The sequence below is a fragment of the Taudactylus pleione genome, unplaced genomic scaffold (genome assembly GCF_031769625.1).
Source record: "Taudactylus pleione unplaced genomic scaffold, aTauple2 ptg000473l, whole genome shotgun sequence".
NCBI classification, from domain to species: domain Eukaryota; kingdom Metazoa; phylum Chordata; class Amphibia; order Anura; family Myobatrachidae; genus Taudactylus; species Taudactylus pleione.
Window position 1 is genome coordinate 6,884,577 of NW_028284875.1, and position 24,564 is coordinate 6,909,140.

The 24,564-nt window shown below is 33.7% G+C and overlaps 5 non-coding genes across 5 annotated transcripts; all 5 read left to right on the forward strand.

Annotated features, from left to right (window-relative positions):
- Positions 1-892: 892 nt before the first annotated feature.
- On the forward strand, positions 893-985 carry TRNAI-UAU (transfer RNA isoleucine (anticodon UAU)). Its single transcript is given in 2 exon segments — positions 893-930; positions 950-985. It is a non-coding gene; the product is annotated as a tRNA-Ile (tRNA).
- A 1,418-nt stretch (positions 986-2,403) lies between these two features.
- TRNAI-UAU (transfer RNA isoleucine (anticodon UAU)) lies at positions 2,404-2,496 on the forward strand. The gene is given in 2 exon segments: positions 2,404-2,441; positions 2,461-2,496. It is a non-coding gene; the product is annotated as a tRNA-Ile (tRNA).
- Positions 2,497-5,427: 2,931 nt separating this feature from the next.
- Positions 5,428-5,520, forward strand: TRNAI-UAU (transfer RNA isoleucine (anticodon UAU)). Its single transcript is given in 2 exon segments — positions 5,428-5,465; positions 5,485-5,520. It is a non-coding gene; the product is annotated as a tRNA-Ile (tRNA).
- Positions 5,521-8,451: 2,931 nt separating this feature from the next.
- Positions 8,452-8,544, forward strand: TRNAI-UAU (transfer RNA isoleucine (anticodon UAU)). The gene is given in 2 exon segments: positions 8,452-8,489; positions 8,509-8,544. It is a non-coding gene; the product is annotated as a tRNA-Ile (tRNA).
- A 5,955-nt stretch (positions 8,545-14,499) lies between these two features.
- On the forward strand, positions 14,500-14,592 carry TRNAI-UAU (transfer RNA isoleucine (anticodon UAU)). Its single transcript is given in 2 exon segments — positions 14,500-14,537; positions 14,557-14,592. It is a non-coding gene; the product is annotated as a tRNA-Ile (tRNA).
- The last annotated feature ends 9,972 nt before the right edge of the window (positions 14,593-24,564 follow it).

A 24,564-nucleotide genomic window follows, 5' to 3' on the forward strand; every position in this document is an offset into this window, starting at 1 on the left:
CCAGAAACCTTTATCTGCTTAACAATCCGGTACTGTTCAGCTTGCAAAATTATGGCCCTGTATCTAAAAGCAGACATTTATCCTGATGACATTGTGGATTAGTTTCCGGATAAGTTTGCTATCACCTGGGACAGTGGCTTCAAGTCTCATCTAGGATGCACGTTCCTTTGATGCTCATTCTCATTCTAGAAGTTATGCATTTTTTCAATGCAGGTGACTGTCTTAATGGTATTGCATGAAATCCATATATACCAAAACATACCTATTAAGTTTTAATTGCAATTTAATATCAGAGTGGCTACAAAATAACAATGTCTATGGCAATTGCTGATGGGTTTCTTGAAGTCCTTTCATCCATGTCATCAAAAGGGTAATTTTCTGCTTTTTATATTTCTTTGGACACTGACTTTACTGACAATTTAGGTGCTACAGACCAAAAAAACAATGTTTACCTTTAAATATAGAGCACAAGTGAGATTTAACTTATTTTTATTTAAAGATACTGCACTTTTTGGTATTATAGTGTATATTTTCCCTATGCAACATTGAAGTTACATATATTTATAGCAAATATTATTTAAGATAAATAAACAGGAATTATTTATAAACAGGAATTATTTTACAATTTTGATAATATTGAACTGTACAGCAATGGCATGAATTCATTGCAATATACACCTAAGGATACATAAAACTGGGCAATAACACAAATGCACAATATAATTGATTAACTTATGATCAGAATATTACTTTCATTAGGTACTTTAGTATTGGGTGCAGTAGTTTAGTGGATTTAAAAAGTAACTAATTTAAAATTAATAAACCAAGTTAATATACTTAGTCAACTCGATGCTAAAATCACTCAACTAAAAATAATACACTTTGACCATGTGCTCCTGTGGCGCAATCGGTTAGCGTGCGGTACTTATAAGACAGTATCTGTTGAGCAATGCCGAGGTTGTGAGTTCAAGCCTCACCTGGAGCAAATGTAATTTTTTTTCTAATGTCATCAGTTAATGATTATCATCTGCTACCTGAACATCCTGATATGAAGGCAGAAAAAAATCGCAAACATGACTGTTTTTAAGGTACCAGTACATACATCTGCTTTGGTTCATATGCACTGTAAACATTACTTTAGTTAGTCAACAAAATGGAATGCAAAAGACTACCTCTTTATTGGTAAAAGAGTTGCATCAATCTGTTTTGCTGCAATGTAACATGAGGGTCCACACTATTAGGTCTGGTTTGTACAATCAAATTTCATGCTGGGATTTGTAAAGCAAAGAACACAAATAAACGGCTTTCCTATATCGCAACAATTAATGATTATACTAATGAAAATATCAGTTTCACAGAAAGATTTACTAAGCCCCACTGGCCTAATGGATAAGGCACTGGCCTCCTAAGCTAGGGATTGTGGTTTCAAGTCTCATCTGGGCTTTATTTCATCCATATAATTAGTGGAGATGTTCCCTTTGTTCTTGCTTGATACTGCACAAATGGCTCCACCAGAAACCTTTATCTGCTTAACAATCCGGTACTGTTCAGCTTGCAAAATTATGGCCCTGTATCTAAAAGCAGACATTTATCCTGATGACATTGTGGATTAGTTTCCGGATAAGTTTGCTATCACCTGGGACAGTGGCTTCAAGTCTCATCTAGGATGCACGTTCCTTTGATGCTCATTCTCATTCTAGAAGTTATGCATTTTTTCAATGCAGGTGACTGTCTTAATGGTATTGCATGAAATCCATATATACCAAAACATACCTATTAAGTTTTAATTGCAATTTAATATCAGAGTGGCTACAAAATAACAATGTCTATGGCAATTGCTGATGGGTTTCTTGAAGTCCTTTCATCCATGTCATCAAAAGGGTAATTTTCTGCTTTTTATATTTCTTTGGACACTGACTTTACTGACAATTTAGGTGCTACAGACCAAAAAAACAATGTTTACCTTTAAATATAGAGCACAAGTGAGATTTAACTTATTTTTATTTAAAGATACTGCACTTTTTGGTATTATAGTGTATATTTTCCCTATGCAACATTGAAGTTACATATATTTATAGCAAATATTATTTAAGATAAATAAACAGAAATTATTTATAAACAGGAATTATTTTACAATTTTGATAATATTGAACTGTAGAGCAATGGCATGAATTCATTGCAATATACACTTAAGGATACATAAAACTGGGCAATAACACAAATGCACAATATAATTGATTAACTTATGATTAGAATATTACTTTTATTAGGTACTTTTGTATTGGGTGCAGTAGTTTAGTGGATTTAAAAAGTAATTAATTTAAAATTAATAAACCAAGTTAATATACTTAGTCAACTCGATGCTAAAATCACTCAACTAAAAATAATACACTTTGACCATGTGCTCCTGTGGCGCAATCGGTTAGCGCGCGGTACTTATAAGACAGTATCTGTTGAGCAATGCCGAGGTTGTGAGTTCAAGCCTCACCTGGAGCAAATGTAATTTTTTTTCTAATGTCATCAGTTAATGATTATCATCTGCTACCTGAACATCCTGATATGAAGGCAGAAAAAAATCACAAACATGACTGTTTTTAAGGTACCAGTACACACATCTGCTTTGGTTCATATGCACTGTAAACATTACTTTAGTTAGTCAACAAAATGGAATGCAAAAGACTACCTCTTTATTGGTAAAAGAGTTGCATCAATCTGTTTTGCTGCAATGTAACATGAGGGTCCACTCTATTAGGTCTGGTTAGTACAATCACATTTCATGCTGGGATTTGTAAAGCAAAGAACACAAATAAATGGCTTTCCTATATCGCAACAATTAATGATTATACTAATGAAAAAATCAGTTTCACACAAAGATGTTACTAAGCCCCACTGGCCTAATGGATAAGTCACTGTCCTCTTAAGCTAGGGATTGTGGTTTCAAGTCTCATCTGGGCTTTAGTTCATCCATATAATTACTGGAGATGTTCCCTTTATTCTTGCTTGATACTGCACAAATGGCTCCACCAGAAACTTTTATCTGCTTAACAATCCGGTACTGTTCAGCTTGCAAAATTATGGCCCTGTATCTAAAAGCAGACATTTATCCTGATGACATTGTGGATTAGTTTCCGGATAAGTTTGCTATCACCTGGGACAGTGGCTTCAAGTCTCATCTAGGATGCATGTTCCTTTGATGCTCATTCTCATTCTAGAAGTTATGCTTTTTTTCAATGCAGGTGACTGTCTTAATGGTATTGCATGAAATCCATATATACCAAAACATACCTATTAAGTTTTAATTGCAATTTAATATCAGAGTGGCTACAAAATAACAATGTCTATGGCAATTGCTGATGGGTTTCTTGAAGTCCTTTCATCCATGTCATCAAAAGGGTAATTTTCTGCTTTTTATATTTCTTTGGACACTGACTTTACTGACAATTTAGGTGCTACAGACCAAAAAAACAATGTTTACCTTTAAATATAGAGCACAAGTGAGATTTAACTTATTTTTATTTAAAGATACTGCACTTTTTGGTATTATAGTGTATATTTTCCCTATGCAACATTGAAGTTACATATATTTATAGCAAATATTATTTAAGATAAATAAACAGGAATTATTTATAAACAGGAATTATTTTACAATTTTGATAATATTGAACTGTACAGCAATGGCATGAATTCATTGCAATATACACCTAAGGATACATAAAACTGGCCAATAACACAAATGCACAATATAATTGATTAACTTATGATCAGAATATTACTTTTATTAGGTACTTTAGTATTGGGTGCAGTAGTTTAGTGGATTTAAAAAGTAACTAATTTAAAATTAATAAACCAAGTTAATATACTTAGTCAACTCGATCCTAAAATCACTCAACTAAAAATAAGACACTTTGAGCATGTGCTCATGTGGTGCAATCGGTCAGCGCGCAGTACTTATAAGACAGTATCTGTTGAGCAATGCCGAGGTTGTGAGTTTAAGCCTCACCTGGAGCAAATGTAATTTTTTTTCTAATGTCATCAGTTAATGATTATCATCTGCTACCTGAACATCCTGATATGAAGGCAGAAAAAAATCACAAACATGACTGTTTTTAAGGTACCAGTACACACATCTGCTTTGGTTCATATGCACTGTAAACATTACTTTAGTTAGTCAACAAAATGGAATGCAAAAGACTACCTCTTTATTGGTAAAAGAGTTGCATCAATCTGTTTTGCTGCAATGTAACATGAGGGTCCACACTATTAGGTCTGGTTAGTACAATCACATTTCATGCTGGGATTTGTAAAGCAAAGAACACAAATAAACGGCTTTCCTATATCGCAACAATTAATGATTATACTAATGAAAAAATCAGTTTCACACAAAGATGTTACTAAGCCCCACAGGCCTAATGGATAAGGCACTGGCCTCCTAAGCTAGGGATTGTGGTTTCAAGTCTCATCTGGGCTTTATTTCATCCATATAATTACTGGAGATGTTCCCTTTATTCTTGCTTGATACTGCACAAATGGCTCCACCAGAAACTTTTATCTGCTTAACAATCCGGTACTGTTCAGCTTGCAAAATTATGGCCCTGTATCTAAAAGCAGACATTTATCCTGATGACATTGTGGATTAGTTTCCGGATAAGTTTGCTATCACCTGGGACAGTGGCTTCAAGTCTCATCTAGGATGCATGTTCCTTTGATGCTCATTCTCATTCTAGAAGTTATGCTTTTTTTCAATGCAGGTGACTGTCTTAATGGTATTGCATGAAATCCATATATACCAAAACATACCTATTAAGTTTTAATTGCAATTTAATATCAGAGTGGCTACAAAATAACAATGTCTATGGCAATTGCTGATGGGTTTCTTGAAGTCCTTTCATCCATGTCATCAAAAGGGTAATTTTCTGCTTTTTATATTTCTTTGGACACTGACTTTACTGACAATTTAGGTGCTACAGACCAAAAAAACAATGTTTACCTTTAAATATAGAGCACAAGTGAGATTTAACTTATTTTTATTTAAAGATACTGCACTTTTTGGTATTATAGTGTATATTTTCCCTATGCAACATTGAAGTTACATATATTTATAGCAAATATTATTTAAGATAAATAAACAGGAATTATTTATAAACAGGAATTATTTTACAATTTTGATAATATTGAACTGTACAGCAATGGCATGAATTCATTGCAATATACACCTAAGGAAACATAAAACTGGGCAATAACACAAATGCACAATATAATTGATTAACTTATGATTAGAATATTACTTTTATTAGGTACTTTAATATTGGGTGCAGAAGTTTAGTGGATTTAAAAAGTAACTAATTTAAAATTAATAAACCAAGTTAATATACTTAGTCAACTCGATGCTAAAATCACTCAACTAAAAATAACACACTTTGACCATGTGCTCCTGTGGCGCAATCTGTTAGCGCGCGGTACTTATAAGACAGTATCTGTTGAGCAATGCCGAGGTTGTGAGTTCAAGCCTCACCTGGAGCAAATGTAATTTTTTTTCTAATGTCATCAGTTAATGATTATCATCTGCTACCTGAACATCCTGTTATGAAGGCTGAAAAAAATCACAAACATGACTATTTTTAAGGTACCAGTACACACATCTGCTTTGGTTCATATGCACTGTAAACATTACTTTAGTTAGTCAACAAAATGGAATGCAAAAGACTACCTCTTTATTGGTAAAAGAGTTGAATCAATCTGTTTTGCTGCAATGTAACATGAGGGTCCACACTATTAGGTCTGGTTAGTACAATCACATTTCATGCTGGGATTTGTAAAGCAAAGAACACAAATAAACGGCTTTCCTATATCGCAACAATTAATGATTATACTAATGAAAAAATCAGTTTCACACAAAGATGTTACTAAGCCCCACTGGCCTAATGGATAAGGCACTGGCCTCTTAAGCTAGGGATTGTGGTTTCAAGTCTCATCTGGGCTTTAGTTCATCCATATAATTACTGGAGATGTTCCCTTTATTCTTGCTTGATACTGCACAAATGGCTCCACCAGAAACTTTTATCTGCTTAACAATCCGGTACTGTTCAGCTTGCAAAATTATGGCCCTGTATCTAAAAGCAGACATTTATCCTGATGACATTGTGGATTAGTTTCCGGATAAGTTTGCTATCACCTGGGACAGTGGCTTCAAGTCTCATCTAGGATGCATGTTCCTTTGATGCTCATTCTCATTCTAGAAGTTATGCTTTTTTTCAATGCAGGTGACTGTCTTAATGGTATTGCATGAAATCCATATATACCAAAACATACCTATTAAGTTTTAATTGCAATTTAATATCAGAGTGGCTACAAAATAACAATGTCTATGGCAATTGCTGATGGGTTTCTTGAAGTCCTTTCATCCATGTCATCAAAAGGGTAATTTTCTGCTTTTTATATTTCTTTGGACACTGACTTTACTGACAATTTAGGTGCTACAGACCAAAAAAACAATGTTTACCTTTAAATATAGAGCACAAGTGAGATTTAACTTATTTTTATTTAAAGATACTGCACTTTTTGGTATTATAGTGTATATTTTCCCTATGCAACATTGAAGTTACATATATTTATAGCAAATATTATTTAAGATAAATAAACAGGAATTATTTATAAACAGGAATTATTTTACAATTTTGATAATATTGAACTGTACAGCAATGGCATGAATTCATTGCAATATACACCTAAGGATACATAAAACTGGCCAATAACACAAATGCACAATATAATTGATTAACTTATGATCAGAATATTACTTTTATTAGGTACTTTAGTATTGGGTGCAGTAGTTTAGTGGATTTAAAAAGTAACTAATTTAAAATTAATAAACCAAGTTAATATACTTAGTCAACTCGATCCTAAAATCACTCAACTAAAAATAAGACACTTTGACCATGTGCTCATGTGGTGCAATCGGTCAGCGCGCAGTACTTATAAGACAGTATCTGTTGAGCAATGCCGAGGTTGTGAGTTCAAGCCTCACCTGGAGCAAATGTAATTTTTTTTCTAATGTCATCAGTTAATGATTATCATCTGCTACCTGAACATCTTGATATGAAGGCAGAAAAAAATCACAAACATGACTGTTTTTAAGGTACCAGTACACACATCTGCTTTGGTTCATATGCACTGTAAACATTACTTTAGTTAGTCAACAAAATGGAATGCAAAAGACTACCTCTTTATTGGTAAAAGAGTTGCATCAATCTGTTTTGCTGCAATGTAACATGAGGGTCCACACTATTAGGTCTGGTTAGTACAATCACATTTCATGCTGGGATTTGTAAAGCAAAGAACACAAATAAACGGCTTTCCTATATCGCAACAATTAATGATTATACTAATGAAAAAATCAGTTTCACACAAAGATGTTACTAAGCCCCACTGGCCTAATGGATAAGGCACTGGCCTCCTAAGCTAGGGATTGTGGTTTCAAGTCTCATCTGGGCTTTATTTCATCCATATAATTACTGGAGATGTTCCCTTTATTTTTGCTTGATACTGCACAAATGGCTCCACCAGAAACTTTTATCTGCTTAACAATCCGGTACTGTTCAGCTTGCATAATTATGGCCCTGTATCTAAAAGCAGACATTTATCCTGATGACATTGTGGATTAGTTTCCGGATAAGTTTGCTATCACCTGGGACAGTGGCTTCAAGTCTCATCTAGGATGCATGTTCCTTTGATGCTCATTCTCATTCTAGAAGTTATGCTTTTTTTCAATGCAGGTGACTGTCTTAATGGTATTGCATGAAATCCATATATACCAAAACATACCTATTAAGTTTTAATTGCAATTTAATATCAGAGTGGCTACAAAATAACAATGTCTATGGCAATTGCTGATGGGTTTCTTGAAGTCCTTTCATCCATGTCATCAAAAGGGTAATTTTCTGCTTTTTATATTTCTTTGGACACTGACTTTACTGACAATTTAGGTGCTACAGACCAAAAAAACAATGTTTACCTTTAAATATAGAGCACAAGTGAGATTTAACTTATTTTTATTTAAAGATACTGCACTTTTTGGTATTATAGTGTATATTTTCCCTATGCAACATTGAAGTTACATATATTTATAGCAAATATTATTTAAGATAAATAAACAGGAATTATTTATAAACAGGAATTATTTTACAATTTTGATAATATTGAACTGTACAGCAATGGCATGAATTCATTGCAATATACACCTAAGGAAACATAAAACTGGGCAATAACACAAATGCACAATATAATTGATTAACTTATGATTAGAATATTACTTTTATTAGGTACTTTAATATTGGGTGCAGAAGTTTAGTGGATTTAAAAAGTAACTAATTTAAAATTAATAAACCAAGTTAATATACTTAGTCAACTCGATGCTAAAATCACTCAACTAAAAATAACACGCTTTGACCATGTGCTCCTGTGGCGCAATCTGTTAGCGCGCGGTACTTATAAGACAGTATCTGTTGAGCAATGCCGAGGTTGTGAGTTCAAGCCTCACCTGGAGCAAATGTAATTTTTTTTCTAATGTCATCAGTTAATGATTATCATCTGCTACCTGAACATCCTGATATGAAGGCTGAAAAAAATCACAAACATGACTATTTTTAAGGTACCAGTACACACATCTGCTTTGGTTCATATGCACTGTAAACATTACTTTAGTTAGTCAACAAAATGGAATGCAAAAGACTACCTCTTTATTGGTAAAAGAGTTGAATCAATCTGTTTTGCTGCAATGTAACATGAGGGTCCACACTATTAGGTCTGGTTAGTACAATCACATTTCATGCTGGGATTTGTAAAGCAAAGAACACAAATAAACGGCTTTCCTATATCGCAACAATTAATGATTATACTAATGAAAAAATCAGTTTCACACAAAGATGTTACTAAGCCCCACTGGCCTAATGGATAAGGCACTGGCCTCTTAAGCTAGGGATTGTGGTTTCAAGTCTCATCTGGGCTTTAGTTCATCCATATAATTACTGGAGATGTTCCCTTTATTCTTGCTTGATACTGCACAAATGGCTCCACCAGAAACTTTTATCTGCTTAACAATCCGGTACTGTTCAGCTTGCAAAATTATGGCCCTGTATCTAAAAGCAGACATTTATCCTGATGACATTGTGGATTAGTTTCCGGATAAGTTTGCTATCACCTGGGACAGTGGCTTCAAGTCTCATCTAGGATGCATGTTCCTTTGATGCTCATTCTCATTCTAGAAGTTATGCTTTTTTTCAATGCAGGTGACTGTCTTAATGGTATTGCATGAAATCCATATATACCAAAACATACCTATTAAGTTTTAATTGCAATTTAATATCAGAGTGGCTACAAAATAACAATGTCTATGGCAATTGCTGATGGGTTTCTTGAAGTCCTTTCATCCATGTCATCAAAAGGGTAATTTTCTGCTTTTTATATTTCTTTGGACACTGACTTTACTGACAATTTAGGTGCTACAGACCAAAAAAACAATGTTTACCTTTAAATATAGAGCACAAGTGAGATTTAACTTATTTTTATTTAAAGATACTGCACTTTTTGGTATTATAGTGTATATTTTCCCTATGCAACATTGAAGTTACATATATTTATAGCAAATATTATTTAAGATAAATAAACAGGAATTATTTATAAACAGGAATTATTTTACAATTTTGATAATATTGAACTGTACAGCAATGGCATGAATTCATTGCAATATACACCTAAGGATACATAAAACTGGCCAATAACACAAATGCACAATATAATTGATTAACTTATGATCAGAATATTACTTTTATTAGGTACTTTAGTATTGGGTGCAGTAGTTTAGTGGATTTAAAAAGTAACTAATTTAAAATTAATAAACCAAGTTAATATACTTAGTCAACTCGATCCTAAAATCACTCAACTAAAAATAAGACACTTTGACCATGTGCTCATGTGGTGCAATCGGTCAGCGCGCAGTACTTATAAGACAGTATCTGTTGAGCAATGCCGAGGTTGTGAGTTCAAGCCTCACCTGGAGCAAATGTAATTTTTTTTCTAATGTCATCAGTTAATGATTATCATCTGCTACCTGAACATCCTGATATGAAGGCAGAAAAAAATCACAAACATGACTGTTTTTAAGGTACCAGTACACACATCTGCTTTGGTTCATATGCACTGTAAACATTACTTTAGTTAGTCAACAAAATGGAATGCAAAAGACTACCTCTTTATTGGTAAAAGAGTTGCATCAATCTGTTTTGCTGCAATGTAACATGAGGGTCCACACTATTAGGTCTGGTTAGTACAATCACATTTCATGCTGGGATTTGTAAAGCAAAGAACACAAATAAACGGCTTTCCTATATCGCAACAATTAATGATTATACTAATGAAAATATCAGTTTCACACAAAGATGTTACTAAGCCCCACTGGCCTAATGGATAAGGCACTGGCCTCCTAAGCTAGGGATTGTGGTTTCAAGTCTCATCTGGGCTTTATTTCATCCATATAATTAGTGGAGATGTTCCCTTTGTTCTTGCTTGATACTGCACAAATGGCTCCACCAGAAACCTTTATCTGCTTAACAATCCGGTACTGTTCAGCTTGCAAAATTATGGCCCTGTATCTAAAAGCACACATTTATCCTGATGACATTGTGGATTAGTTTCCGGATAAGTTTGCTATCACCTGGGACAGTGGCTTCAAGTCTCATCTAGGATGCACGTTCCTTTGATGCTCATTCTCATTCTAGAAGTTATGCTTTTTTTCAATGCAGGTGACTGTCTTAATGGTATTGCATGAAATCCATATATACCAAAACATACCTATTAAGTTTTAATTGCAATTTAATATCAGAGTGGCTACAAAATAACAATGTCTATGGCAATTGCTGATGGGTTTCTTGAAGTCCTTTCATCCATGTCATCAAAAGGGTAATTTTCTGCTTTTTATATTTCTTTGGACACTGACTTTACTGACAAATTAGGTGCTACAGACCAAAAAAACAATGTTTACCTTTAAATATAGAGCACAAGTGAGATTTAACTTATTTTTATTTAAAGATACTGCACTTTTTGGTATTATAGTGTATATTTTCCCTATGCAACATTGAAGTTACATATATTTATAGCAAATATTATTTAAGATAAATAAACAGGAATTATTTATAAACAGGAATTATTTTACAATTTTGATAATATTGAACTGTACAGCAATGGCATGAATTCATTGCAATATACACCTAAGGATACATAAAACTGGCCAATAACACAAATGCACAATATAATTGATTAACTTATGATCAGAATATTACTTTTATTAGGTACTTTAGTATTGGGTGCAGTAGTTTAGTGGATTTAAAAAGTAACTAATTTAAAATTAATAAACCAAGTTAATATACTTAGTCAACTCGATCCTAAAATCACTCAACTAAAAATAAGACACTTCGACCATGTGCTCATGTGGTGCAATCGGTCAGCGCGCAGTACTTATAAGACAGTATCTGTTGAGCAATGCCGAGGTTGTGAGTTCAAGCCTCACCTGGAGCAAATGTAATTTTTTTTCTAATGTCATCAGTTAATGATTATCATCTGCTACCTGAACATCCTGATATGAAGGCAGAAAAAAATCACAAACATGACTGTTTTTAAGGTACCAGTACACACATCTGCTTTGGTTCATATGCACTGTAAACATTACTTTAGTTAGTCAACAAAATGGAATGCAAAAGACTACCTCTTTATTGGTAAAAGAGTTGCATCAATCTGTTTTGCTGCAATGTAACATGAGGGTCCACACTATTAGGTCTGGTTAGTACAATCACATTTCATGCTGGGATTTGTAAAGCAAAGAACACAAATAAACGGCTTTCCTATATCGCAACAATTAATGATTATACTAATGAAAAAATCAGTTTCACACAAAGATGTTACTAAGCCCCACTGGCCTAATGGATAAGGCACTGGCCTCCTAAGCTAGGGATTGTGGTTTCAAGTCTCATCTGGGCTTTATTTCATCCATATAATTACTGGAGATGTTCCCTTTATTCTTGCTTGATACTGCACAAATGGCTCCACCAGAAACTTTTATCTGCTTAACAATCCGGTACTGTTCAGCTTGCAAAATTATGGCCCTGTATCTAAAAGCAGACATTTATCCTGATGACATTGTGGATTAGTTTCCGGATAAGTTTGCTATCACCTGGGACAGTGGCTTCAAGTCTCATCTAGGATGCATGTTCCTTTGATGCTCATTCTCATTCTAGAAGTTATGCTTTTTTTCAATGCAGGTGACTGTCTTAATGGTATTGCATGAAATCCATATATACCAAAACATACCTATTAAGTTTTAATTGCAATTTAATATCAGAGTGGCTACAAAATAACAATGTCTATGGCAATTGCTGATGGGTTTCTTGAAGTCCTTTCATCCATGTCATCAAAAGGGTAATTTTCTGCTTTTTATATTTCTTTGGACACTGACTTTACTGACAATTTAGGTGCTACAGACCAAAAAAACAATGTTTACCTTTAAATATAGAGCACAAGTGAGATTTAACTTATTTTTATTTAAAGATACTGCACTTTTTGGTATTATAGTGTATATTTTCCCTATGCAACATTGAAGTTACATATATTTATAGCAAATATTATTTAAGATAAATAAACAGGAATTATTTATAAACAGGAATTATTTTACAATTTTGATAATATTGAACTGTACAGCAATGGCATGAATTCATTGCAATATACACCTAAGGATACATAAAACTGGCCAATAACACAAATGCACAATATAATTGATTAACTTATGATCAGAATATTACTTTTATTAGGTACTTTAGTATTGGGTGCAGTAGTTTAGTGGATTTAAAAAGTAACTAATTTAAAATTAATAAACCAAGTTAATATACTTAGTCAACTCGATCCTAAAATCACTCAACTAAAAATAAGACACTTTGACCATGTGCTCATGTGGTGCAATCGGTCAGCGCGCAGTACTTATAAGACAGTATCTGTTGAGCAATGCCGAGGTTGTGAGTTCAAGCCTCACCTGGAGCAAATGTAATTTTTTTTCTAATGTCATCAGTTAATGATTATCATCTGCTACCTGAACATCTTGATATGAAGGCAGAAAAAAATCACAAACATGACTGTTTTTAAGGTACCAGTACACACATCTGCTTTGGTTCATATGCACTGTAAACATTACTTTAGTTAGTCAACAAAATGGAATGCAAAAGACTACCTCTTTATTGGTAAAAGAGTTGCATCAATCTGTTTTGCTGCAATGTAACATGAGGGTCCACACTATTAGGTCTGGTTAGTACAATCACATTTCATGCTGGGATTTGTAAAGCAAAGAACACAAATAAACGGCTTTCCTATATCGCAACAATTAATGATTATACTAATGAAAAAATCAGTTTCACACAAAGATGTTACTAAGCCCCACTGGCCTAATGGATAAGGCACTGGCCTCCTAAGCTAGGGATTGTGGTTTCAAGTCTCATCTGGGCTTTATTTCATCCATATAATTACTGGAGATGTTCCCTTTATTTTTGCTTGATACTGCACAAATGGCTCCACCAGAAACTTTTATCTGCTTAACAATCCGGTACTGTTCAGCTTGCAAAATTATGGCCCTGTATCTAAAAGCAGACATTTATCCTGATGACATTGTGGATTAGTTTCCGGATAAGTTTGCTATCACCTGGGACAGTGGCTTCAAGTCTCATCTAGGATGCATGTTCCTTTGATGCTCATTCTCATTCTAGAAGTTATGCTTTTTTTCAATGCAGGTGACTGTCTTAATGGTATTGCATGAAATCCATATATACCAAAACATACCTATTAAGTTTTAATTGCAATTTAATATCAGAGTGGCTACAAAATAACAATGTCTATGGCAATTGCTGATGGGTTTCTTGAAGTCCTTTCATCCATGTCATCAAAAGGGTAATTTTCTGCTTTTTATATTTCTTTGGACACTGACTTTACTGACAATTTAGGTGCTACAGACCAAAAAAACAATGTTTACCTTTAAATATAGAGCACAAGTGAGATTTAACTTATTTTTATTTAAAGATACTGCACTTTTTGGTATTATAGTGTATATTTTCCCTATGCAACATTGAAGTTACATATATTTATAGCAAATATTATTTAAGATAAATAAACAGGAATTATTTATAAACAGGAATTATTTTACAATTTTGATAATATTGAACTGTACAGCAATGGCATGAATTCATTGCAATATACACCTAAGGAAACATAAAACTGGGCAATAACACAAATGCACAATATAATTGATTAACTTATGATTAGAATATTACTTTTATTAGGTACTTTAATATTGGGTGCAGAAGTTTAGTGGATTTAAAAAGTAACTAATTTAAAATTAATAAACCAAGTTAATATACTTAGTCAACTCGATGCTAAAATCACTCAACTAAAAATAACACACTTTGACCATGTGCTCCTGTGGCGCAATCTGTTAGCGCGCGGTACTTATAAGACAGTATCTGTTGAGCAATGCCGAGGTTGTGAGTTCAAGCCTCACCTGGAGCAAATGTAATTTTTTTTCTAATGTCATCAGTTAATGATTATCATCTGCTACCTGAACATCCTGATATGAAGGCTGAAAAAAATCACAAACATGACTATTTTTAAGGTACCAGTACACACATCTGCTTTGGTTCATATGCACTGTAAACATTACTTTAGTTAGTCAACAAAATGGAATGCAAAAGACTACCTCTTTATTGGTAAAAGAGTTGAATCAATCTGTTTTGCTGCAATGTAACATGAGGGTCCACACTATTAGGTCTGGTTAGTACAATCACATTTCATGCTGGGATTTGTAAAGCAAAGAACACAAATAAACGGCTTTCCTATATCGCAACAATTAATGATTATACTAATGAAAAAATCAGTTTCACACAAAGATGTTACTAAGCCCCACTGGCCTAATGGATAAGGCACTGGCCTCTTAAGCTAGGGATTGTGGTTTCAAGTCTCATCTGGGCTTTAGTTCATCCATATAATTACTGGAGATGTTCCCTTTATTCTTGCTTGATACTGCACAAATGGCTCCACCAGAAACTTTTATCTGCTTAACAATCCGGTACTGTTCAGCTTGCAAAATTATGGCCCTGTATCTAAAAGCAGACATTTATCCTGATGACATTGTGGATTAGTTTCCGGATAAGTTTGCTATCACCTGGGACAGTGGCTTCAAGTCTCATCTAGGATGCATGTTCCTTTGATGCTCATTCTCATTCTAGAAGTTATGCTTTTTTTCAATGCAGGTGACTGTCTTAATGGTATTGCATGAAATCCATATATACCAAAACATACCTATTAAGTTTTAATTGCAATTTAATATCAGAGTGGCTACAAAATAACAATGTCTATGGCAATTGCTGATGGGTTTCTTGAAGTCCTTTCATCCATGTCATCAAAAGGGTAATTTTCTGCTTTTTATATTTCTTTGGACACTGACTTTACTGACAATTTAGGTGCTACAGACCAAAAAAACAATGTTTACCTTTAAATATAGAGCACAAGTGAGATTTAACTTATTTTTATTTAAAGATACTGCACTTTTTGGTATTATAGTGTATATTTTCCCTATGCAACATTGAAGTTACATATATTTATAGCAAATATTATTTAAGATAAATAAACAGGAATTATTTATAAACAGGAATTATTTTACAATTTTGATAATATTGAACTGTACAGCAATGGCATGAATTCATTGCAATATACACCTAAGGATACATAAAACTGGCCAATAACACAAATGCACAATATAATTGATTAACTTATGATCAGAATATTACTTTTATTAGGTACTTTAGTATTGGGTGCAGTAGTTTAGTGGATTTAAAAAGTAACTAATTTAAAATTAATAAACCAAGTTAATATACTTAGTCAACTCGATCCTAAAATCACTCAACTAAAAATAAGACACTTTGACCATGTGCTCATGTGGTGCAATCGGTCAGCGCGCAGTACTTATAAGACAGTATCTGTTGAGCAATGCCGAGGTTGTGAGTTCAAGCCTCACCTGGAGCAAATGTAATTTTTTTTCTAATGTCATCAGTTAATGATTATCATCTGCTACCTGAACATCCTGATATGAAGGCAGAAAAAAATCACAAACATGACTGTTTTTAAGGTACCAGTACACACATCTGCTTTGGTTCATATGCACTGTAAACATTACTTTAGTTAGTCAACAAAATGGAATGCAAAAGACTACCTCTTTATTGGTAAAAGAGTTGCATCAATCTGTTTTGCTGCAATGTAACATGAGGGTCCACACTATTAGGTCTGGTTAGTACAATCACATTTCATGCTGGGATTTGTAAAGCAAAGAACACAAATAAACGGCTTTCCTATATCGCAACAATTAATGATTATACTAATGAAAATATCAGTTTCACACAAAGATGTTACTAAGCCCCACTGGCCTAATGGATAAGGCACTGGCCTCCTAAGCTAGGGATTGTGGTTTCAAGTCTCATCTGGGCTTTATTTCATCCATATAATTAGTGGAGATGTTCCCTTTGTTCTTGCTTGATACTGCACAAATGGCTCCACCAGAAACCTTTATCTGCTTAACAATCCGGTACTGTTCAGCTTGCAAAATTATGGCCCTGTATCTAAAAGCAGACATTTATCCTGATGACATTGTGGATTAGTTTCCGGATAAGTTTGCTATCACCTGGGACAGTGGCTTCAAGTCTCATCTAGGATGCATGTTCCTTTGATGCTCATTCTCATTCTAGAAGTTATGCTTTTTTTCAATGCAGGTGACTGTCTTAATGGTATTGCATGAAATCCATATATACCAAAACATACCTATTAAGTTTTAATTGCAATTTAATATCAGAGTGGCTACAAAATAACAATGTCTATGGCAATTGCTGATGGGTTTCTTGAAGTCCTTTCATCCATGTCATCAAAAGGGTAATTTTCTGCTTTTTATATTTCTTTGGACACTGACTTTACTGACAATTTAGGTGCTACAGACCAAAAAAACAATGTTTACCTTTAAATATAGAGCACAAGTGAGATTTAACTTATTTTTATTTAAAGATACTGCACTTTTTGGTATTATAGTGTATATTTTCCCTATGCAACATTGAAGTTACATATATTTATAGCAAATATTATTTAAGATAAATAAACAGGAATTATTTATAAACAGGAATTATTTTACAATTTTGATAATATTGAACTGTACAGCAATGGCATGAATTCATTGCAATATACACCTAAGGATACATAAAACTGGGCAATAACACAAATGCACAATATAATTGATTAACTTATGATCAGAATATTACTTTTATTAGGTACTTTAGTATTGGGTGCAGTAGTTTAGTTGATTTAAAAAGTAACTAATTTAAAATTAATAAACCAAGTTAATATACTTAGTCAACTCGATGCTAAAATCACTCAACTAAAAATAATACACTTTGACCATGTGCTCCTGTGGCGCAATCTTTTAGCGTGCGGTACTTATAAGACAGTATCTGTTGAGCAATGCCGAGGTTGTGAGTTCAAGCCTCACCTGGAGCAAATGTAATTTTTTTTCTAATGTCATCAGTTAATGATTATCATCTGCTACCTGAACATCCTGATATGAAGGCAGAAAAAAATCACAAACATGACTGTTTTTAAGGTACCAGTACACACATCTGCTTTGGTTCATATGCACTGTAAACATTACTTTAGTTAGTCAACAAAATGGAATGCAAAAGACTACCTCTTTATTGGTAAAAAAGTTGCATCAATCTGTTTTGCTGCAATGTAACATGAGGGTCCACACTATTAGGTCTGGTTAGTACAATCACATTTCATGCTGGGATTTGTAAAGCAAAGAACACAGATAAACGGCTTTCCTATATCGCAACAATTAATGATTATACTAATGAAAATATCAGTTTCACACAAAGATGTTACTAAGCCCCACTGGCCTAATGGATAAGGCACTGGCCTCCTAAGCTAGGGATTGTGGTTTCAAGTCTCATCTGGGCTTTATTTCATCCATATAATTACTGGAGATGTTCCCTTTGTTCTTGCTTGATACTGCACAAATGGCTCCACCAGAAACTTTTATCTGCTTAACAATCCGGTACTGTTCAGCTTGCAAAATTATGGCCCTGTATCTAAAAGCAGACATTTATCCTGATGACATTGTGGATTAGTTTCCGGATAAGTTTGCTATCACCTGGGACAGTGGCTTCAAGTCTCATCTAGGATGCACGTTCCTTTGATGCTCATTCTCATTCTAGAAGTTATGCTTTTTTTCAATGCAGGTGACTGTCTTAATGGTATTGCATGAAATCCATATATACCAAAACATACCTATTAAGTTTTAATTGCAATTTAATATCAGAGTGGCTACAAAATAACAATGTCTATGGCAATTGCTGATGGGTTTCTTGAAGTCCTTTCATCCATGTCATCAAAAGGGTAATTTTCTGCTTTTTATATTTCTTTGGACACTGACTTTACTGACAATTTAGGTGCTACAGACCAAAAAAACAATGTTTACCTTTAAATATAGAGCACAAGTGAGATTTAACTTATTTTTATTTAAAGATACTGCACTTTTTGGTATTATAGTGTATATTTTCCCTATGCAACATTGAAGTTACATATATTTATAGCAAATATTATTTAAGATAAATAAACAGAAATTATTTATAAACAGGAATTATTTTACAATTTTGATAATATTGAACTGTACAGCAATGGCATGAATTCATTGGAATATACACCTAAGGATACATAAAACTGGGCAATAACACAAATGCACAATATAATTGATTAACTTATGATTAGAATATTACTTTTATTAGGTACTTTAATATTGGGTGCAGTAGTTTAGTGGATTTAAAAAGTAACTAATTTAAAATTAATAAACCAAGTTAATATACTTAGTCAACTCGATGCTAAAATCACTCAACTAAAAATAATACACTTTGACCATGTGCTCATGTGGTGCAATCGGTCAGCGCGCAGTACTTATAAGACAGTATCTGTTGAGCAATGCCGAGGTTGTGAGTTCAAGCCTCACCTGGAGCAAATGTAATTTTTTTTCTAATGTCATCAGTTAATGATTATCATCTGCTACCTGAACATCCTGATATGAAGGCAGAAAAAAATCACAAACATGACTGTTTTTAAGGTACCAGTACACACATCTGCTTTGGTTCATATGCACTGTAAACATTACTTTAGTTAGTCAACAAAATGGAATGCAAAAGACTACCTCTTTATTGGTAAAAGAGTTGCATCAATCTGTTTTGCTGCAATGTAACATGAGGGTCCACACTATTAGGTCTGGTTAGTACAATCACATTTCATGCTGGGATTTGTAAAGCAAAGAACACAAATAAACGGCTTTCCTATATCGCAACAATTAATGATTATACTAATGAAAAAATCAGTTTCACACAAAGATGTTACTAAGCCCCACAGGCCTAATGGATAAGGCACTGGCCTCCTAAGCTAGGGATTGTGGTTTCAAGTCTCATCTGGGCTTTATTTCATCCATATAATTACTGGAGATGTTCCCTTTATTCTTGCTTGATACTGCACAAATGGCTCCACCAGAAACTTTTATCTGCTTAACAATCCAGTACTGTCCAGCTTGCAAAATTATGGCCCTGTATCTAAAAGCAGACATTTATCCTGATGACATTGTGGATTAGTTTCCGGATAAGTTTGCTATCACCTGGGACAGTGGCTTCAAGTCTCATCTAGGATGCATGTTCCTTTGATGCTCATTCTCATTCTAGAAGTTATGCTTTTTTTCAATGCAGGTGACTGTCTTAATGGTATTGCATGAAATCCATATATACCAAAACATACCTATTAAGTTTTAATTGCAATTTAATATCAGAGTGGCTACAAAATAACAATGTCTATGGCAATTGCTGATGGGTTTCTTGAAGTCCTTTCATCCATGTCATCAAAAGGGTAATTTTCTGCTTTTTATATTTCTTTGGACACTGACTTTACTGACAATTTAGGTGCTACAGACCAAAAAAACAATGTTTACCTTTAAATATAGAGCACAAGTGAGATTTAACTTATTTTTATTTAAAGATACTGCACTTTTTGGTATTATAGTGTATATTTTCCCTATGCAACATTGAAGTTACATATATTTATAGCAAATATTATTTAAGATAAATAAACAGGAATTATTTATAAACAGGAATTATTTTACAATTTTGATAATATTGAACTGTACAGCAATGGCATGAATTCATTGCAATATACACCTAAGGAAACATAAAACTGGGCAATAACACAAATGCACAATATAATTGATTAACTTATGATTAGAATATTACTTTTATTAGGTACTTTAATATTGGGTGCAGAAGTTTAGTGGATTTAAAAAGTAACTAATTTAAAATTAATAAACCAAGTTAATATACTTAGTCAACTCGATGCTAAAATCACTCAACTAAAAATAACACACTTTGACCATGTGCTCCTGTGGCGCAATCTGTTAGCGCGCGGTACTTATTAGACAGTATCTGTTGAGCAATGCCGAGGTTGTGAGTTCAAGCCTCACCTGGAGCAAATGTAATTTTTTTTCTAATGTCATCAGTTAATGATTATCATCTGCTACCTGAACATCCTGATATGAAGGCTGAAAAAAATCACAAACATGACTATTTTTAAGGTACCAGTACACACATCTGCTTTGGTTCATATGCACTGTAAACATTACTTTAGTTAGTCAACAAAATGGAATGCAAAAGACTACCTCTTTATTGGTAAAAGAGTTGAATCAATCTGTTTTGCTGCAATGTAACATGAGGGTCCACACTATTAGGTCTGGTTAGTACAATCACATTTCATGCTGGGATTTGTAAAGCAAAGAACACAAATAAACGGCTTTCCTATATCGCAACAATTAATGATTATACTAATGAAAAAATCAGTTTCACACAAAGATGTTACTAAGCCCCACTGGCCTAATGGATAAGGCACTGGCCTCTTAAGCTAGGGATTGTGGTTTCAAGTCTCATCTGGGCTTTAGTTCATCCATATAATTACTGGAGATGTTCCCTTTATTCTTGCTTGATACTGCACAAATGGCTCCACCAGAAACTTTTATCTGCTTAACAATCCGGTACTGTTCAGCTTGCAAAATTATGGCCCTGTATCTAAAAGCAGACATTTATCCTGATGACATTGTGGATTAGTTTCCGGATAAGTTTGCTATCACCTGGGACAGTGGCTTCAAGTCTCATCTAGGATGCATGTTCCTTTGATGCTCATTCTCATTCTAGAAGTTATGCTTTTTTTCAATGCAGGTGACTGTCTTAATGGTATTGCATGAAATCCATATATACCAAAACATACCTATTAAGTTTTAATTGCAATTTAATATCAGAGTGGCTACAAAATAACAATGTCTATGGCAATTGCTGATGGGTTTCTTGAAGTCCTTTCATCCATGTCATCAAAAGGGTAATTTTCTGCTTTTTATATTTCTTTGGACACTGACTTTACTGACAATTTAGGTGCTACAGACCAAAAAAACAATGTTTACCTTTAAATATAGAGCACAAGTGAGATTTAACTTATTTTTATTTAAAGATACTGCACTTTTTGGTATTATAGTGTATATTTTCCCTATGCAACATTGAAGTTACATATATTTATAGCAAATATTATTTAAGATAAATAAACAGGAATTATTTATAAACAGGAATTATTTTACAATTTTGATAATATTGAACTGTACAGCAATGGCATGAATTCATTGCAATATACACCTAAGGATACATAAAACTGGCCAATAACACAAATGCACAATATAATTGATTAACTTATGATCAGAATATTACTTTTATTAGGTACTTTAGTATTGGGTGCAGTAGTTTAGTGGATTTAAAAAGTAACTAATTTAAAATTAATAAACCAAGTTAATATACTTAGTCAACTCGATCCTAAAATCACTCAACTAAAAATAAGACACTTTGACCATGTGCTCATGTGGTGCAATCGGTCAGCGCGCAGTACTTATAAGACAGTATCTGTTGAGCAATGCCGAGGTTGTGAGTTCAAGCCTCACCTGGAGCAAATGTAATTTTTTTTCTAATGTCATCAGTTAATGATTATCATCTGCTACCTGAACATCCTGATATGAAGGCAGAAAAAAATCACAAACATGACTGTTTTTAAGGTACCAGTACACACATCTGCTTTGGTTCATATGCACTGTAAACATTACTTTAGTTAGTCAACAAAATGGAATGCAAAAGACTACCTCTTTATTGGTAAAAGAGTTGCATCAATCTGTTTTGCTGCAATGTAACATGAGGGTCCACACTATTAGGTCTGGTTAGTACAATCACATTTCATGCTGGGATTTGTAAAGCAAAGAACACAAATAAACGGCTTTCCTATATCGCAACAATTAATGATTATACTAATGAAAAAATCAGTTTCACACAAAGATGTTACTAAGCCCCACTGGCCTAATGGATAAGGCACTGGCCTCCTAAGCTAGGGATTGTGGTTTCAAGTCTCATCTGGGCTTTATTTCATCCATATAATTAGTGGAGATGTTCCCTTTGTTCTTGCTTGATACTGCACAAATGGCTCCACCAGAAACCTTTATCTGCTTAACAATCCGGTACTGTTCAGCTTGCAAAATTATGGCCCTGTATCTAAAAGCAGACATTTATCCTGATGACATTGTGGATTAGTTTCCGGATAAGTTTGCTATCACCTGGGACAGTGGCTTCAAGTCTCATCTAGGATGCACGTTCCTTTGATGCTCATTCTCATTCTAGAAGTTATGCTTTTTTTCAATGCAGGTGACTGTCTTAATGGTATTGCATGAAATCCATATATACCAAAACATACCTATTAAGTTTTTATTGCAATTTAATATCAGAGTGGCTACAAAATAACAATGTCTATGGCAATTGCTGATGGGTTTCTTGAAGTCCTTTCATCCATGTCATCAAAAGGGTAATTTTCTGCTTTTTATATTTCTTTGGACACTGACTTTACTGACAATTTAGGTGCTACAGACCAAAAAAACAATGTTTACCTTTAAATATAGAGCACAAGTGAGATTTAACTTATTTTTATTTAAAGATACTGCACTTTTTGGTATTATAGTGTATATTTTCCCTATGCAACATTGAAGTTACATATATTTATAGCAAATATTATTTAAGATAAATAAACAGGAATTATTTATAAACAGGAATTATTTTACAATTTTGATAATATTGAACTGTACAGCAATGGCATGAATTCATTGCAATATACACCTAAGGATACATAAAACTGGCCAATAACACAAATGCACAATATAATTGATTAACTTATGATCAGAATATTACTTTTATTAGGTACTTTAGTATTGGGTGCAGTAGTTTAGTGGATTTAAAAAGTAACTAATTTAAAATTAATAAACCAAGTTAATATACTTAGTCAACTCGATCCTAAAATCACTCAACTAAAAATAAGACACTTTGACCATGTGCTCATGTGGTGCAATCGGTCAGCGCGCAGTACTTATAAGACAGTATCTGTTGAGCAATGCCGAGGTTGTGAGTTCAAGCCTCACCTGGAGCAAATGTAATTTTTTTTCTAATGTCATCAGTTAATGATTATCATCTGCTACCTGAACATCCTGATATGAAGGCAGAAAAAAATCACAAACATGACTGTTTTTAAGGTACCAGTACACACATCTGCTTTGGTTCATATGCACTGTAAACATTACTTTAGTTAGTCAACAAAATGGAATGCAAAAGACTACCTCTTTATTGGTAAAAGAGTTGCATCAATCTGTTTTGCTGCAATGTAACATGAGGGTCCACACTATTAGGTCTGGTTAGTACAATCACATTTCATGCTGGGATTTGTAAAGCAAAGAACACAAATAAACGGCTTTCCTATATCGCAACAATTAATGATTATACTAATGAAAAAATCAGTTTCACACAAAGATGTTACTAAGCCCCACTGGCCTAATGGATAAGGCACTGGCCTCCTAAGCTAGGGATTGTGGTTTCAAGTCTCATCTGGGCTTTATTTCATCCATATAATTACTGGAGATGTTCCCTTTATTCTTGCTTGATACTGCACAAATGGCTCCACCAGAAACTTTTATCTGCTTAACAATCCGGTACTGTTCAGCTTGCAAAATTATGGCCCTGTATCTAAAAGCAGACATTTATCCTGATGACATTGTGGATTAGTTTCCGGATAAGTTTGCTATCACCTGGGACAGTGGCTTCAAGTCTCATCTAGGATGCATGTTCCTTTGATGCTCATTCTCATTCTAGAAGTTATGCTTTTTTTCAATGCAGGTGACTGTCTTAATGGTATTGCATGAAATCCATATATACCAAAACATACCTATTAAGTTTTAATTGCAATTTAATATCAGAGTGGCTACAAAATAACAATGTCTATGGCAATTGCTGATGGGTTTCTTGAAGTCCTTTCATCCATGTCATCAAAAGGGTA